Below are 17,073 nucleotides of genomic sequence, written 5' to 3'. Positions count from 1 at the left end.
GTTTTGTTAAGGTGACTCCAACCAACTAACACAAGCAGCTACATACCATGTAGCTGAGTCTTTGTTAATTTACTCTAGTAAGGGTACCACGTTTAGCACAGTAGCTATAACTGGACTACCACTTAGTTAGGTTAGCAATAGTGTACTATCATTCTATAGACACCATGTTTATTTTTGTTTCAAGGGAGGTAGTGGGAGCTAAGTGGAATAAGTTGAAGACTGTCACTGCTGCTTGCTTTTGCCCTTTAGAGTGGTAATAATTATTGCCTTACCCTAGAATGTGATATTAATTTTAATTTACTATCTTGCTGAGGTTAGGAGAATTTTCAGAGACTTCCATTTTTCCTTCCACATCATAATGACTCATTCTAGAGCTTGAGAATACAACATAAGTGTTGAGCCAAAACCAAGAATGTTTATTCCAATTATGCATTCAAAAACTGATAAAGTGATTGCCCCATAGGTCTCCAGATTCAGATCACTCATGTTGAAGCAAACCTAGACTGGGATTTCTTTTATCATATGATCCCCAGTAATAATTTCCAATCCAGGGAGTTGACTTTTATTGGCCTCCTGGTCAATCCATCCTGGATTTGTTTGTTCTTTTTGTTTTGTTTTTGTTTTTTTTGATTATACAACTGAATACCCTTGATGACTATCTACTTTGTCCTAAGGATGCCATATTTTATTTCCACAGATCCCTATGTGTTAAGATCCTTGGTTGCCTCTCTAACCTTTCCATTTGTCACAGTAGTTTTGTCCACTTAGCTTCTGATGATTCAGTGCCTCCATCACCTAGCCTCTATTATTTCAATTCGCTATTGCTTTTATCAGTGAGCCTACTTCTATAACCTTTCTTATTTCCTTAATAACCAGGGACATTTTAGTGATTTTTTTATCATCAGTACATTTTATTATTGCCTCCAGAAATGAAGTATCCCTTGTGCCCTCCCATGTAACATAGCCAAATCATAGGTTTACTAATTTTACTTATTTGACTCTAGCATACCCAATAAATCTCTGAGCTATTCATTTTTTTCTTCCACCATCAGACATAGTGATTTAGCTGTGGGGTATGGCTTTTTCCATACTTCTAGAAACTACCCTATTACCCTTTGCAGAAAGGATGAAAATTTTATCTTCTTGAGTCCTTAACATGATGTTAATCCCATGTTCCAGGACGGTGCTCCACAACCAAAAAATTCTCCCTTATCTAACTCTGTGTTCTCCTAACTCACATCCCCAGTCCAGTTTCCTCAGAAGGTACCCTTATGTGTAATTTTGTGGGTACTTGCTGGAAGTGTAAGTATTCTATTCATGAAATATAAGTGCATCTTTGGACTCAGGTTCAATCCTGTCTATTTTGTATCCCATTTATGAAAGCATGTTGCTGAACACTATGCCTTATGACTTCGTAGTTCAGATGATATTCTGTTCATGATGGGCGCAGCTTCACTCAAAGATGATATATAGTGAATGCCCATGTATGTACATGCTGCCATTCAAGGAAGCAAAGCTCATTGAGTTTTGTATTTTTATTTTAGTGCAAAACAATGCACTTATACCATGTTTTATTGGTTTGGTTTGGTTTGGTTTTGTGTTTTGTTTTTTCATTCTGGTAAAGAATTCCCAATGTACCCCAGACCATGGTTGGCATGGAAATCCCAAAATATGCCTGAGGTCAAGACATTTGTACTAGGGAAATGGGGTGTCTTATCCTCTAGTATAAATGCTTTACCACAGCATTTAGATCTTGATATTTTCCACTTATCAGATTCTGAATGTCAGAAAAAATATAATTAAGATAGTAAACTAATATAATGTCCTATTACAGTGATCCAAATTATTGTATTTTCAGAACACATTAACACAAATATTCCAAAGTTATTGTATAATCCATTGCCTTCTTGAAATTTTTGGCATGCATGTGACCCCTTGGACATGCTGGGATTACACTGAGGTTATAAGTGCAATGCAGGTATACTTATAGAAACAACTGAGGAGGATTAAGTTCTTGTAAGATAATTGCCTCAAATGACTAAATTACTGAATCTTTTTTGCAAGCAGGAATCTGTTTCTTCATGAGGAGAAACAGGACCTGTTTCTTTTATTAGGATCATTCCATGGGGTTTGGGCATTTAGAAAAACTCCGAGCCATCTGAATCTTCCCACATGTCTTCACTCTAATTCTCAGAGCTCCATTGTCTTTCAGTAAATGTTTCCTTTCATATAAGAGATCTATAGAGTATGAATTCAACTTACTATAAATACAGCAACTCAAAGGATGAAAATTTTATTTGATTTTTTAGTTTCCTTAATGTTTGAAGTTGCATATGACAAAGTATTATTTTACAATTGATAGAAATGTCTTGTTTCTGTAACAGTGATTTCAACCAAGATTTCAGGATTTTTAGATAATCATTCACATTTGAAATAAGCAGTCAATCCCACAGTCCTTGAATGTTCAAGATTAATACACTGTTCCATATTTTTAGCAATTGACTTGCAAGGCCTTCCCATCAATCATACTTCATTCTAAATAATATCTGAGTTAGTTGTTTTGTTACCATGTACTATTAAGGGCCACAGCCTTTCTTTCAATATTAGATATATTCTCTCAGCCTTTCTTTTTAGTGCAGAAATCTCATCATGCCCCCAGAATAAACCTACTTTTTCTGTTTGTTTGTTTGTTTGGTTTTTGTTATATCCTTTTCTTTCTACTACTTACACATTGCTATATTATTTATGAATCTTAGCAGCAAAGATACAAATCCATTCTGGTTCGTTTGTCCAGAAAAGGACAAAATCACATATGAACTAGAGAAGGCTCAAGTCTTATGCAGCCAAGAAAAAATGTGGTTTAACTATATCACACACCTTCAAAGAGGAAACTACCACTCTAGCTACTGCCTTCACTCGGAACCCTAAAATCACTGAAACTCACACAAAGTCAGAACTTCTACTACAATCTACAGTAGCAAAAACAGAAGATTTTCACAAAGCCTGTTTTCCTCTAATTTATCAATCAAGACTTCAATTGGTTGGTTGTGTGACTGGCAGAGGCTAGGTTACATGTTTGTGTCCTTACTGGCTGGAAAGACATAATTGATGACATATTCTCCAAATTGTTATATTCTCCAAATATAAAGAAGTTTTTCAAAAGAAAATGGGAAGATATAATAGGACAGATGCACACGCACATGGTAGCACATTCATTTTCATTTTGATGAAATACGTATTCAGGTTATTTGTCCATTCTTTATTTAGGTGTTTTTAATATTGACTTTTCCCAGTTTGTCTTTTCTTGCAATACTGTTTGCACCAGGAATTATTTGTTATATATTTAAATGAACCAGAATTTTATGTAAAAAAGAGTTCTGTTTATGTCAAACAGAAAATAAAATTTTCATTATTAAAAAACAAATGAGAATACGCTATATTTTCTTCTAGTATTTTTTCTTTTTTTTTACATTTGCATTTGCCATCTTATACCTAATAATTATGACTCATTTTCCTTTCAAATTCAACCATCTTTTAATTTAGAATTTCAAGTTGCTTCTGCATTAATGATAGCAAAATAATGCTGTCATTTAAATGAATTATTCATTTATTATTTTTTAAAATATTCTTAGCTTTAATGAAAGTTATGGGAAATGGTGGCTATCAAACACATGAATGGGAAAGGAAAATTGAACATCCATATTATTTAATCCAATGGAAATAAGCATTTCTTAGCTGCATTGAATTTCAAGAGAAGTAACTCATAATCACATTTTACAGATGAAGCAATTTATAGAAGATGAAATCAGAAATGTCAAAGCCATTACACATGAAGTTTTATCTCAGCCTTTACAATAGGGGTTGGGGGAGGGAAGAAAGGGGGCAATCAGTGATTTAATAATCTCAGTTTTTACTCAAAATGCTTTAGTTTATGCAGAGTTTTGTCTCAAAACACAGTCAAAATATTATTTCATGTGGTATTTTAACTGCTTTGTTAAAATTTTTAAAAATAATATTTAAAGTTACAAGAAAGGCAATTCATATCTCAGCTAGATATCTGGCCATCTATGGCAGAGAACACGTGCTCTGTTTTAGTTTCATTCTACAAATGACTTTTTGAAAGTGTGGCTAAACAAACAAATAGTAATTCTTGTCTAGGGTCTGGAAAAAACACTTCTGCTTTCATTATGGGAGATTAATGATTTGCTAAAGAAAGTGTTTAGTTAATAAACTTAGCATTGTTTGTTTTAAAAAAAAAATAACTCTTGACCAAAAGGAAAAGGCAGAAGAATTAGTTTCTCTCTCAAAAAAAAAAAAAATGAACCAAAATGGAGATATCATATGAAAACAATAAGTTTTTATCTGGAGATGAGACAACTTCACATATTTACACTGGTTAAAAGGACATTTGGAGGCAGTGATTTTGACTCAGCGCTACCATTTACTCTTTTTGTGAAATTGGAAATAGTCACTTGGTCCCTTCACACTTCAGTAGAAAAATAATGCATGTCTACTAATGTTGTACAAATCAAAATAAAATTTTGACAGTACTTCAAATTATAAGATAAGTGAGTATTTGTTGTAATGATTATTGTTGTTACCATTGTTATTACAGATTAGACAAAAGTAATATTTTTTTTCCTTAAGACAATTTCCTTAAGGCAAAATGCATCCTTTTGAAATTTTGTCTTGTTGGGCACTGCAGTTCAGAAAGAATGCTATCAAATCACTCTAATGGGGTAGGAAACAGATTTTCCTAGAAAAACTTACAAGGTATACACTGAAGGGGAAGAAAGAAGAGAAGGAGAAGGAAAGGAAGGAGGAGGAAGAGGAGGAGGAAAAGCAGAAGATGAAGAGAAGAAGGAGGAGTAGGGAGGGGAGGAGGTGGAGGAGAAGGAGGAGGAGAAGGAGAAGAGAAGAAGAGAAAGAGGAAGAAGAAGGAACAGAAGGAGGAAGAGGAGGAGAAGGAGGTGGAAGAGGAGAGGAGGAGGCGGAGGAGGAGGAGAAAGAGCAGCCTGGGTCCCTTAATATATCTTCTTACCACACTAAGAGATGTCCTCAGCCCATAGGCTCTATTGCATCCACAGTGATGCTTTACCATTTAGGAAGGAAACTCCTCCACTGTTTATGGAAAGCAGCAGGCATTCAAGATTTGAGTGGTCAGCCAGGTACTGTAGTAACAGAAAAATGTTAAAGGCCAAAATGCTATGATCTTGATGCTCATGGAAAGCTGCATTTAGGCAGAGCTGCTTTTGCAAAAGAAGGAGGAAGCATAAAAGGCAGTGATAAAATAATTTAGAAACAAGTAATGACATGCTGTTGAGCAAATACTCCTCTTCCACCCTTGGAGAAAGCAGGAGAGGATAAAACCAAGAGTCTTTTATTTAGATCTGCAGACTTGAGGGTGTGGGTGCCCAGGACTTGATGCATAAGTTGTGGGACCCAGTGCAAAATCAAAATGCAAGCCCTTTGTTCAAATATCATTAGCAATTTTAAGATGACAATAACAGAATTAAATTAAGCATAAAGTTCTTTTAAACATAGGATCCAGTGTTGCTGCACAGGTTTGTCCTGTGCTTCTGTAGCTGGATGCATGGGTATTTTACTGAAAATAAAAGGGGTATTGTCTTTTGCACCCACCAAATGCTGAATGCTGAATGCCAAGAACCCCTCACTAAAGGGCCTTGCCTTTGCTATTAACACAAGAGATTAAAAGAATATTTTCAGGTTTATACTACTAAAGCAAGTGTCATCCAAAACATTACTCAAGACAGCCTTCACTGAAACTCTAAGCCAAAAAGTTACCAGCTCAGTGATTAAACTTTTAATCCCTATAATCTTAAACAAGAATAAATAACTAAAGATGGCCAAACACACAAGGAAAGGATTTAAAATAAAAAAAGAAAGCAAAACAAAGGAAACATGATTCATAAGTTAAAAATATATACAGTGTTGAAATTTCAAAAGATAATTATACAAATCATCAGATTAGATATGATATTGCAACCATGAACAAAAAGTATTATGAAAGGGAATATTCAGGGGGAAATGAGTAGATTTAAAAACAGGATAGAAGAAATAAAAAACAATAAAAATTTCAGAAAATATTGTGCTGTATACATGTAATAAGAATTGTAATGCATTCTGCTGTCATTTATTTTTTAAAATCAATAAAAAAAATTAGAAAATAAATTTGAGGAACTCTCACAAGAAGTACAGTGGAAGACCAAGAAATGATTATCAGGATAGGAACAAACATAATAAAGGATTCATTCAAGAGGCCCAACACTCAAATAACAGATGGCTAGGAGATAAATGGGGAGGATGGAAGAAGGAAGTCAACAATGATAAATAACTCAAAATTGACTGAAACAGAAGAAAAGATGTTCCAAATTCCAGTCCAATGGATAAAAATACACCCACTCTAAGGTGGATATTGTGAAATTTCAGAACATCATGGACAAGAAAAAAAAAAATCACACAGGTTCTACAAAAGGAAGAGTTTGCAAGTAGTCAGAAGTTAAAATGATTTCAACTTTCTTAGCAAAAGAGAAATGTCTCAAAGATTTTGAAGGAAAGTGTTTCCAACCTAGATCCTATTGAAATGTTAATTAAACAGGAAGATGAAATAAAAACATGCTAAATTATGAACTGTCTCAAAGGTCTATTTCCCATGCATACTTTTTCTCACCAAAATCAAGAGCAAATCCAACTAAAAGAAAGGATATGGTAACAGGAATCGTCAGGACAACATTAACTGGCGATTCCAGGATAGTAATGCCACCTAGGGCGTATCCAGATAAGATTAGAGTAACTGCTGAGGGCTCTCATACCCATGCCTCTTTCCTTGTTGCTTGAACTTGACCTGATTTATTAGGGCAAAATAACACATTCGACCAAATAAGAGGAAGATAGGGACCAAAAGCAATCAATGTAAGCCAGAAGAAAGACAGGGAATTAACGGTGCCACAGAAAAGAGACATCCTGGAATGACAGTTGTACTTCAGGCCTGAAGTACAACCAGCTGTGGAGACTGTTTCCAAGAAAATTACTGAAATGTCTGAGTTTATCTGACATCATTGACCTTGTTCAAAATTATACTTATTGGGCTGGGGATGTGGCTCAAGTGGTAGCGCGCTCGCCTGGCATGTGTGCGGCCCGGGTTCGATCCTCAGCACCACATTACCAACAAGGATGTTGTGTCCGCCGAGAACTAAAAAATAAATATTAAAAATTCTCTCTCTCTCTCTCTCTCTCTCTCTCTCTCTCTCTCTCTCTCTCTCTCTCCCCTCTCTCACTCTCTCAAAAAAAAATTATACTTATTAACTATTTAAAGACAGTGGGCACAGCAGGGGCAGGAGAAGAGCAACAGATACAAAAACACAAGGGAAAAACAAAATGAAGGGAGTGAAATTAAAGTGTTCATAACATGCCAAAATCACTCAATGTAAAAAGTATTTTGCATAAGCCTAGTACTGTAAACATTGAATAGTGACTTAACAAAAAACCACAGGGTCAATCTGAGTTCATCTTGAAATCCAAGGAAATAATCTCACATTAGGAAATCTATTCATTTAATTTGCTAATGTGTATTAAATGTATCAAATATAATATAAGTATATTAAAGATTTAATGTAAATGTGTTATACTTAATATATTTGATATTTAATATAAATATTTCATTTAAGTATATAACGTAAAATTATACTATATATGTTTAAAATACATTTGATAAAATTCAACATCCACTTTTTGTCAAAGCAACACCACCCAAAAATCCTTGGTAAGCTAGGAATTAAAAAAAAAAAAATCTTTCCTTCCTTCATATAAATATGGGAACTGATTAACATGAAAAAATGTACTTAACAGTATAATAGTGTAGGAATTCCAATTAAAGTAAGAAGAGACATATAACATACTGGCTGGTGCAGTGGTATGTAGCTAAAATCCCAGTTACTTGGGAGGCTAAAGCAGAAGGTTCTCAAGCTCAAGGTCAGCTTCAGCAATTTAGTAAGACCCCATCTCTAAAAGTTAAAAAGTGCTGGGGTTGGAGTTCAGTGGTAGAGTGCCCCCCTAGGTTAAATCTCTAGTACAACCAAAAAAAGAAGAAGAAGAAAAAGAAATTTTGAGTCTGGTTATTCTATTGTTTGAAATTAAGCACCATGATCTTTAAGTAAAATTTCTAACAAACAAGAAATTAAATAAATATTTGAAAAAGAGAAACATATTACTGTGAATTATAAACTCCTATTTTTACTGTAAAAAAAACTACTAGACTTAATGTAATAATTTAATAAAATGCTCAGTTGTAAGTACTTTTTGGATTTACAGAAAGAATACCAAGAAATCCACATGAAATATAAAGAACCCACTTGAAAAGAAACTGGTATGGAGTAGATTTTGAGCAATATATAAATAAATTAAGTTTAGTCTAAAATTTTGGAGCAGTAATTGATGATAGTTCTTCAGATTTCTTCACTAAGCTCTAAATACAGCAGGTCTCATTTCGTGACTTTTTGCACAGACCAGAATTAAAAAAGAACAGATAAAGTCATCAACCAGAGTCACTGTACAAACATCCTGAAAAGTGATTGGCGTGTTCATTCAGATAATGGGGTCTTAGGGGAGCAAGGTGCAGAATCTCAGTATCTTCCTGACCTCTGAGGGAATGAATAACACTCTCCATTTTCTTATGGCACAGCAGGCCTCCTTAGCCCAGGGAAACAACCTAAATTGTCCTGATGACGCTTTGAAAAAAAATTTTTTTAATGCTGTTCCTGTTTTTAGAGAAGCAAGTGAACAGAACAGACTTCGTGCAGACCAGGGCAATAGGGTGAGACTAAGTGATCTGGCTTCAACAAGCTAACAGAGAGAAATTGGAAGACTTACCACATGAAGGAAACAGGAATTATATAGTTAAAGACAAAAATGTATGGCAGCACCTGACCTCCCTACGGCAATCACAACCTCTCCAGTGTTTCTGTTAACTGGGCAGGAACAGCTGTATGATATATAGCATGTGGTACAAAGTATAAGCACTAGCCTGTATTGATCAGCTTTCTGTTATCATATTACTTTATATAAAATAATCAACTTAAAAAGTTTATTTTGGCTTACAGTTTTAGAGATTCAGTCTGCGATCCATCCTTGTTGTTTTAGATGCATGGCAAGACAGCATGTCAAAAGAGGGAGTGGTGATAGGGGAGCCTGTGTACCTCTTGGCAGCCAGGAATCAAAGACAGAGGAGGGGCTAGGGTACAAATACCATTCCCCCATGAAGATATTGACCTAAACTTTGCACTACACTCCAGCTCCCAAAGGTTCCACCACCTCCCAAAAGTGGCACAGGCTAGTGGTCAAGTCTTTAGCACATGGGCCTTTGGAGGATATTCAAACTGTAGCAAAGACCCCTGATCACAGAGCCCAAACAAAGGTACATTAAAAGTACTAAACTAAGTCAAGTGTCCCTATGTCTCAAGAGGCTGAGACAGGAGGATTGCGAGTTCAGACTCAGCAAAAGTGAGGCGCTAAGCAACTCAGTGAGACACTGTCTCTACATAAAATACAAAATATGGGTGGAGATGTGGTTCAGTGGTCAAGTGCCCCTAAGTTCAATCTCCAATACCAAAAAACAAAAACAGTAAACTAGGTTTGCTGTGAGAGGTTTCAAGATGGTGGAACAGAGCAGGCCACTTTCCTAGCTGCTCCATGGCATGAAACTAAGAAAGTAGACAGGTAGCTTCTCAGAAAGTGAGGTACTAGAAACCTTCAGAGACACTATAAGTCTACAGGATAGGCATTCTAGTGCCTCACATCCATACTGTTAGATGGGTAGGCACACAAACAACATGAAAAAAACAAGGGAACAAATCACTCCAAAACAAATCAAGATACTTCAACAACAGAATCCATCACCACCACAGTGCAAGAAATGTCAGAGAAGGAGTTTAGAATGAACATATTTAAACTAATCTGTGAGGTGAAGAACTATGTAAGGAATGATATCAGAGAAGAAAATACAGGAAGTGTAAGATCACTTCAATAAAGAGAGATTCTTAAAAAAAAAAAAAAAAAATCATACAGAATGAGCTGGGCGGCGCCCCTGTGCAACAGTGGCCAGCAGCCACACTGGCCCGGTTACAGAAGCCAGGCCTGGAGGCTCCACGTGAGCACGTGGCCTTCCGGCCTGACAGCCCAGGACTCAGCAGGACCAACTCCTTCAACAGTCAGCAGCCGCTGGCTGGTGCACCAGGCCAGGCCGAGCCTTCTCTGCCTGCCCCAAACACTGTCACAGCCGTGAAGGCCACACATATCTTGCACCCAGTGAAGAGCATGCGGGTACTAAGATCTGAACCACAGACAGCCATGGGGCCCTCCCACCCTGCTTGGGTGCCCGCACCTGCCCCAGCCACTGAAGGCCTGGACTCGAAGGATGAGCACGCCTTGGGCCTGGGAGCCACTGCTGTCTACCCACTGGATGTGGAGAACAGTGGCACAGACCGCAGATGCCCACCTCCACCCTACCCCAAACACCTGCTGCTGCACAGCAAGTCCGAGCAGTACGACCTGGACAGCCTATGTGCCGGTGTGGAGCAGAGCCTCCGTGGGGGCCCAACTGCAGAGCCTACGGAGAGGAGCCACAAAAGTGCCAAGGGGGACAAAGGTGGCAAGGATAAAAAGCAGATCCAGACTTCTCCAGTGCCAGTCCACAAAAATAGCAGAGATGAAGAGAAGAGGGAATCCCCAATCAAGAGCCACTCCCACTATGCCTTTAAGTTCTTCATGGAACAACACGTTGAAAATGTCATAAAAACCTACCAGCAGAAGGTCAACTGGAGATTGCAGCTTGAACAAGAAATGGTCAAAGCTGGACTCTGTGAGGCTGAGCAGGAACAGATGAGGAAGATCCTTTACCAGAAGGAGTCAAATTATAACAGACTAAAGAGGGCCAAGATGGACAAATCCATGTTTGTGAAAATCAAAACCCTAGGGATCGGTGCCTTTGGAGAAGTATGCCTTGCTTGTAAGGTGGACACTCATGCCATGTATGCCATGAAGACCCTGAGGAAGAAAGACGTCCTGAACCGGAATCAGGTGGCCCATGTCAAGGCGAGAGGGACATCCTGGCTGAGGCAGACAATGAGTGGGTGGTCAAACTCTACTACTCCTTCCAAGACAAAGACAGCCTGTACTTTGTGATGGACTACATCCCTGGAGGGGACATGATGAGCCTGCTGATCCGTATGGAGGTCTTCCCTGAGCACCTGGCCTGGTTCTACATTGCAGAGTTGACTTTGGCCATCGAGAGTGTCCACAAGATGGGCTTCATCTTAAACATTAAACCTGACAACATTTTGATAGATCTGGATGGTCACATCAAACTGACAGATTTTGGCCTCTGCACTGGATTCAGGTGGACTCACAATTCCAAATACTACCAGAAAGGGAACCACATCAGACAGGATAGCATGGAGCCCAGTGACCTCTGGGATGATGTGTCTAACTGTCGATGTGGGGACAGACTGAAGACCCTGGAGCAGAGAGCACCGAAGCAGCACCAGAGGTGCCTGACACACTCCCTGGTTGGAACCCCAAATTACATCGCACGCACCAGAGGTGCTCTTGCGCAAAGGGTACACTCAGCTCTGTGACTGGTGGAGTGTTGGTGTGATTCTCTTTGAGATGCTGGTGGGACAGCCGCCATTTTTGGCTCCTACTCCCACAGAAACCCAGCTAAAGGTGATAAATTGGGAGAACACGCTGCACATTCCATCCCAGGTCAAGCTGAGCCCTGAGGCAAGGGACCTCATCACCAAACTCTGCTGCTCTGCTGACTGCCGCCGAGGGCGGGATGGGGCAGATGACCTGAAGGCCCACCCTTTCTTCAGCTCCATCGACTTCTCCAATGACATCCGGAAGCAGCCTGCCCCCTATGTTCCCACCATCAGCCACCCATGGACACCTCAAATTTTGATCCTGTAGATGAAGAAAGCCCTTGGAATGAGAATAGTGAAGGCAGCACCAAGACCTGGGACACTCTCACCTCCCCCAATAACAAGCACCCTGAGCATGCGTTTTACCAATTCACCTTCCGGAGGTACTTCGATGACAATGGCTACCCCTTTAGATGCCCAAAGCCTTCAGGAGCAGAAGCTTCGAAGTCTGAGAATACAGATTTAGAAACTTCTGATCTGGTGGACCAGAGCGAAAGCTGCCAGCCAGTGTATGTGTAGGCTGTGACCAGGTGCCCACAGCTCGTGTCTTCAGAGCCCGGGAGCCGCAGCAGGTGAATGAACAGGCAGATGGGAAGTGCAGGGTGACTTTGTTTGCAATAAGTCTGTTGATTACATCACTTGAAATTCTGGTCTTCACCAAGAAAACCTCAAACCAACAAGAAACTGAAAAAAAAAAAAAAGAAAAAAAAAAAAGAGAGACTGAAGTCTAGCAGATCTTCATTTCTAGATTCTGTTTGATGGGTGTCAGGAAGGTTCAACAGGTCTTGGGATTGGCTTTGAGGGCCTTCACTGAATTAAAATAAGATTTTTAACAGTTTAGTACAATTTAGAAAGAGCACTTATTTTATTGATATCCAATTTTTCTTACTAAATTATAAGGATTAACTTCGACAAATCATGCTACTGTTATTTTCTACATTTATATTTTATCCATAGCACTTATTCACATTTAGGAAAAGATATAAAAACTGAAGAACATGTGATAAGAAATCTCTGTGCAATAATGTTGGAAAAAAAAAAAGATAAAGCTCTGCTCAGATGTCACGGAGACCATTTTATCCACACAATGGTTTTTGTTTTGTATTTTTTCCCCACATTTCAAAATTGTGATATAATGTTAAAAGCTGCTTTTATTATAATTTTTTTGCTTTTGCATATTATAGTATAATATAAAGTGTGAGCAAAATGATATGGGTGTGATTTCAGGTATATGGCGTGTGGAAAGTACTACATGAGCAGGGTTTTTCTATTATAAAATTACTGTATCTTGCCATTCACAGCAGGTCCTGTGAATATGTTTTTACTGAGTGTTTTTAAATGAGGTATTTTAGACAATGTGCTGATAATGTATTGTGTGGGTGAATTCTTCCTTATGATTGTATCCCTTTTGTTTTGTTAAAGAAATGCAGATGTGTAACTGAAAAAAAATCATACAGAAATCCTCAAAATAAAGATGTCAATAAACCAAATTAAAAATTCACTGGAAAGCATTCCCAACAGACTAGACCAATTGGAAGACAGAGTTTCAGGCAATGAAGACAAAATATATAATATTGAAAATAAAGTTGACCATGGAGAAAAGATGTTGAGATATCATGAACAGAACTTCCAAGAACTATGAGATAACCTGAAAAGAACAAATTTAAGATTTATTGGAATAGATAAAGGCTGAGAGATATAAACCAAAGGAATGCACAATATTTCCAATGAAAGGATATCAGAAAATTTCCCAAAACTGAAGAATGAAATGGAAAATCAGATTCAGAAGGCTTACAGGATTCCAAATATACAAAATTACAAAAAACGCACATGAAGGCACATTATTATGAAAATGCCTAACATACAGAATAAGGACAGAATTTTAAAGACTGCCAGAGGAAAGTGTTAGATTACATTTAGAGCAAAATCAATTCGGATCCCAGTTGATTTATCAACCTAGACCCTCAAAGCTAGGAGGTCTTGGAATAACATATACCCAGTTTGAAAGAAAATGGATGCCAACTAAGAATACTATACCCAGAAAAATTAAGCTTCAGATTTGAAGATGAAATAAAAACCTTCCATGATAAACCAAAGTTAAAAGAATTCACAACTAGAAAGCCTGCACTACTTTCTATGAAGATGAAATGAAAAAATAAATAAATAAATAAATAAAAGTAAAACCAGCAAAGAGAGGAACTACACCAAAGGCATAGTCAATCAAAGGAGAAACTAATTCAAATTAAAAACCAGAAATAAACCAAAATGACTGGGAATACTAATTATATCTCAATTATAACCTTGAACATAAATGGCCTAAACTCATCAATCAAAATATATAGATTGGTAAATTAGACTTAAAAAACGAACCAACAAAGTGTTGTCTCCAAGAGACTCACCTCATAAGCAAAGCCATCCACAGACTGAAGGTAAAGGATGGGGGAAAATATATCATAGATCTTGAAAACAAGCAGGGTATCTATCCTCATATCAAGTAAAATGGACTTGAGGCTAAAGTTAATCAAAAGGGACAAAGAAGGATATTTCATACAGCTTAATGGAATTATACATCAACAAGACATAATAATCATAAATATTTATGCCCCAAACAATCAAGCATCAACATACATCAAACAAACCCTTCTCAACTTAAAGAATCCGCAACATAATAATAAATGGGTGACTTTAACATACCTCTCTCACCATTGGATAGATTCTCCAAACAAAAGCTAAATTAAGAATCTATAGTACTAAAAAATACAATTAATAATTTATACATATATAAAATATATACAAAATATTTCATCCACCAATGACTGAATACACTTTCTTCTCAGCAGCATATGGATCCTTCTCTAAAATATACCATATCTTAGGCAATAAGGCAACTCTTAGGAAATACAAATGAATAGAGATAATACCTTGCATTTTGTCAGATCATAATGGAATGAAATTAGAAATCAAGGGTAACATAAAAAAAATAGAAGCTACTCTAACAACAGGAGACTAAACAATACACTACTGAAAAACCAATGGCTAGCAGAAAAAATCAGGGATGAAATTTAAAAAAATACTTAGAGGTAAATGAATGATACAACATATCAAAATCTCTGGGACACTATGAAGGCAGTGCTAAGAGGAAAGTTCATTACTTTGTGCTCATTCATTAAAAGAATAAAAAGTCACCAAGTAAATAACCTAACATTATATTTCAAAGCCCTAGAAAAAGAAGAACAAATCAACACCAAAAGCAGAAGAAGACAAGAAATAATTGAAAGCAGAGCTGAAATCAATAAAATTGAAACAAAAGAAACAAATCTAAAAATTGACATAACAAAGTTGGTTCTTCGAAAAAATAAATAAAATTTATAAATCCTTAGCCAAGCTAACGAAAAGACACAAAACTAAAATTTCTAATGCGATACAATTTCTTTGCAATGAAGAAGGAATTATCACACAGACACTACTGAAATATGACGACAATCAAAAACTGTTTTGAAAACTTATACTCTAATAAAATAACAAATCTTGAAGACATTGACAAATTTCTAGAGACATATGACCTACACAAACTGAATCATGAGGCCATAGAAAATTTAAAAGATCAATTTCAAGCAATGAAATTGAAGACATTATCAAAAGCCTTCCAACAAAGAAATTCCAGGAGCAGATGGATTCTCAGCCAAGTTCTATCAGAACTTAAAAGAAGAACTAACACCAATACTCCTCAAATTATTTAATGAAGTAGAAAAAGGGGGAACCCTTCCAAACTCATTCAATGAATCTAGTATCACCCTGGTACCAAAACCAGACAAAGACACATCAAGAAAAGAAAACTTCAGACCAACATCCCTGATGAACATAGATACAAAAATTCTTTATAAAATACTGGCAAATCACATACAAAAACATATTTAAAAGTTAGTACCTCATGATCAAGTGGAGTTCATAGCAGGGATGCAAGGTTGGTTTAACATACAGAAATTAAAAGCCATAATTCATCACATCAGTAAACTTAAATACACACAGTAATCACATGATTATCTCAACAGATGCAGAAGAAAGCATTTGACAAAATACAGTACCCCTTTATGTTCAAAACACTAGAAAAACTAGGGATAGTAAGAACATAGCTCAAAATTGTAAAAGCTATATATATATGTTAACCCAAGGCCAACATCATTCTAAATGGAGAAAAATTGAAAGCATTCCCTCTAAACACCAGAACAAGAATGGAATGCCCTCTGTCACTACTTTTATTCACTATAGTCCAGGATGTTCTAGCAGAGCAATTAGACAGAAAAAAGAAATTAAAGGGATATGAATAGGAAAAGAAGAATTCAAACTGTCCCTGTTTGTCACTAGAAAACTTATAGAGCTCATAAAAGAATTCAGCAAAGTAGCAGGATATAAAATTAATGCACATAAATGAATTGCATTCCTGTACATCAAGTGATGAAATGACTGAAAGAGAAATTAGAAAAACTATCTGCTATGGTTTGGTTGTAAGGTGTCCCCCAAAAGCTCACATGTAACACAATGCAAGAAGGTTCAGAGGAAAGATGATTAGGTTGTAAGAGTTTTAACACAATTGGTGAAATAATCCCCTGATAGGAATTAACTGTTAACTGAAATGTTAGGGTGTTACTGTAGGAGGTGGGAATTAAGGCATATATATGTGGGATATATATGTGTATCTAGCCAGTAGAGTCTCTCTCTCTCTCTCTCTCTCTCTCTCTCTCTCTCTCTCTCTCTGCTTCCTGATCATCGTGATGTGAGCTGCTTACCATTGTCACACTCCTCTGCCATGATGTTCTGCCTCACCTTGAGACCCAAGGAATGGAGCCAGCCCTCTATGGACTGACATCAGGAGCTCTCAAATAAACTTTTCCTTCTTTAAAATTGTTCTGATGAGATCTTTTAGTCACAGCAGCGAAAAACACTATCACTTTCACTAGAGCCTCAAAAATAAAATAAAATACTTGGGAACCAATCTAACAAAGGACATGAAAGACTTCAACAATAAAAACTACAAAACTGTAAAAGAAAGAAATAAAGGAAGAAAGGAAGAGAGAAAGAAAGAAAGAAAGAAAGAAAGAAAGAAAGAAAGAAAGAAAGAAAGAAAAGAAAAGAAAAGAAAAGAAAAGAAAGGCAGGCAGGCTGGGGATGTGGATCAAGCGGTAGCGTGCTCGCCTGGCATGCATGCAGCCTAGGTTCGATCCTCAGCACCACATACAAATAAAGATGTTGTGTCCGCCGAAAACCAAAAAATAAATATTAAGATTTAAAAAAAAAAAAGCCAGCAAAAGTGAGACACTAAGCAACTCAGTGAGCCCCTGTCTCTAAATAAAATACAAAA

The 17,073-nt window shown here is 36.9% G+C and overlaps 1 pseudogene; it reads left to right on the top strand.

Annotated features, from left to right (window-relative positions):
• The window catches only part of LOC101955161 (serine/threonine-protein kinase LATS2 pseudogene), a 29,376-nt pseudogene extending 16,237 nt beyond the window's left edge, over positions 1-13,139 (top strand).
• The last annotated feature ends 3,934 nt before the right edge of the window (positions 13,140-17,073 follow it).

The sequence above is a fragment of the Ictidomys tridecemlineatus genome, chromosome 1 (genome assembly GCF_052094955.1).
Source record: "Ictidomys tridecemlineatus isolate mIctTri1 chromosome 1, mIctTri1.hap1, whole genome shotgun sequence".
NCBI classification, from domain to species: Eukaryota; Metazoa; Chordata; class Mammalia; order Rodentia; family Sciuridae; genus Ictidomys; species Ictidomys tridecemlineatus.
The sequence above is the reverse complement of the archived record's forward strand: the minus strand, read 5'-3'. Positions and strand labels throughout refer to the sequence as shown.